Source organism: Camelus ferus, chromosome 1, assembly GCF_009834535.1.
Source record: "Camelus ferus isolate YT-003-E chromosome 1, BCGSAC_Cfer_1.0, whole genome shotgun sequence".
NCBI classification, from domain to species: Eukaryota; Metazoa; Chordata; class Mammalia; order Artiodactyla; family Camelidae; genus Camelus; species Camelus ferus.
Window position 1 is genome coordinate 109659943 of NC_045696.1, and position 2769 is coordinate 109662711.

Sequence of the window (2769 nt, forward strand, 5' to 3'; positions counted from 1 at the left end):
CATTTTGTTGATAAAGCTGGGCAACAGGGACTCCAGATCAGGGAAGGATGTTTAGGATGTGAGGTTAAAGGGAGTAAACCACCTACTATATTTTAAGTTAGCATTATCAATTAAAAGTATCAGAACTGACAGTAATCATACCACATTCTATTTCTTTTCTTTCTATGGTCCTGATCCCTGCTCTGTATCCCCCACCCAACACACACACACACACGCGCGCGCGCGCGCGCGCGCGCGTGCACACACAGCTCCTTTATAACTTCTCTTAGGGACTAAAAATGCAGGGAAGAGGGGAAGGACCAGACATGGAGAACACCTGCTGTAACTGGGCTGACTGCATAAGGATTTGTAGTCAGAGCTCTGTGAGTGAACAAGTGCTGTGTTGGCAGTGAAATTTGGGCATGAAGAAGGAAGGGTTTGACATGATAAGACAGGGTCATATTGTTTTTTCAGTTTGTTTCCTGGGTGTTATGAAGGCAGAAGAAATGTGCACACCTTCCACATTCGAGTGAGGAGGTGGTGCCACCATGATCAGGAAGGAGAGCGGGAGAGGATGGTGTCAGCGGCTTCCTGTCCTCTCACATCTCCGCCCCAAGGGCTCCACAGCACCCCTGGGGCTCTGTGGGGATGAGTGTGGAAGAAGGACTCCCAGATACTGACTGCTGCTGGCTGAACGTGCTCTGCTCCCTGCTTCTAACAGCAGGTGGAGAGTTACAACAAAACCAACATAGATGATTTTTCCTTCTCTTCCACTAATTAAAATGGCTCATTCACTGGATACATTTTCCCTCTTCTGTTCCCAGTAGCTCCAAATCACAAAACAGAGCCTATCTCAGACTCAGGGACACCAATCATGTGACTCTTCTATCCTGGTTTATCTCTTTAACTCTGTTTCTTTGAAAAAATAGAGCATTAAAAAAAAGAATTAAAATGAGACATGTTTACTATATTAAAAACTCAAGCAGTAATGAAAGATCAAAGAAGAAAGCCACAAATCACCTTAATTTTTATACCTATAGGGTCTGGTGAACATGATTTCAGACATTTCTCTGTACAGATGTACTGACAGGAAGGCAGTGTAACGGGAGGAATAAATAAAAATGAACAGAAATTATTTTCAGAGACTATAATATGCATTGCTGTGTTCACAGTCCCGAGAGCAGTGCCTGGATCATAGTAGGTACGCAGTGCATTGCTGATAAAATTAGATTTGTTGACTCATTGCAGTAAGACAGACCGCATGCCAGAGGAATGGTGGGGCATCTCACCAAACAAAGGAAAAGAAAGAGTTATCATAGAATTTAGGGTGAGGATGGAGTTTGGGTGGATATTGCATAAAGTCAAGTGTTGCTAGGCTCAAAGGAAAACAGGGCTGTGTGTGAAAACGTGAACATCAGGTCTGGACTGCAAAGTGGACCCACGGTCTGTTTCCTTGGATACTAGAAACTTGAGAGATGTAGACTTTTGGGTCCAGAAACCCCCTACCTGCAGCTCTGCCCCTGAGTGTAAATTGAGGCTGTGGTAGGAATTAGGGAATGAAGGGGCAAACCGCAGAGTTGTTTAGAAGGCACATTCAACAGCACTTGCTGACATTGGATGTGGAATGAGGGAAAATAGCGAATTGAAATTTGACTCCTCGGTTTACGACTCCTGTGAGTGGGTAGCAGACCATGTCTTTAACTGATATGAAACACATGGAAACAACAGTAGGATTAGGGAGGCAGGAGAAGGAAGAGGCAAGATGATCACCTCGCCTTTTATTTGTTGGACTTCGGATTACTGTGAGAACTCTACAGTATCGATGCCCAGGAAGGAGGAGGTATAAGTGTGGGACTCTGGCAGGGATCAGAGCTATAGATATAGATGCCCAGGAGGCATTCTCACTCCTTAGGGAGGATTTGGAGAGTGAGAAGAGCACTGGATCAAGAGAAGGACCCCAGGAAGATTACCCTGCACTTCCAGAACTGGTAGGATGAACCCACAGTAAGACCACAAATGGACAGAGAGGGAGGCACCAAAGCAGAGAGCTGCCACGTCAGCGAAGCTGGGGTGAGCTCCAAGGAAGGGTGAACAGTGTCAACAGACTCCGGGATAAAAGAACTGAAATTGGTTTTCACAGCTGGCAGGTGGATGGTGACCTTGACCAGCGTAGCTGCAGGGGAGTGAGTAGAGCAGAAGGCTGATTTCTGTGTGTTCAGCCTTTAACAACAAGTGAAGTGTGGACAGAAAGAGGCTCCACCTTTCAGGAGCTCCACTCAGAAGGGGAGGAGATGGGGCAGTGGCTGCTGTGGGAATCGGGGTCCAGGATGATTTTTAGCAAGAAGAATTTCCAGTGATTCACTTTTCCAAGACTTAAGGGTCAGGGCCTCAAGTATATTTGATGAAATGTATTAAAACTATTTTTTAAATATTTAAATCTGTATTCTTTTCCTCTACTGCCTTGAGCACCCCATCTCAATACTCACCCCACATCCTCCTTCCTGCCCCTTCCTAGCAACACACACACACACACACACACACACACACACACACACAAACACACGCACAGCCATGTGCCATTGATTCTACTATAATGCTATTATAATTACCATGCAGATCCCTTTTAGAAAGAATTGCAACTGGGACTGTACCCAGAAGGTGTGGCTGTGGCAAAGTGCAGACGGATCTTGAGCTCTGAAGGAAGGGCTAGCTGCACATGTGTTTAGTCAGATGGTATAAAAGAAATCCTTTCAGACCAAACATTTAGGAAAAAATGAAATTTTAAAAAGA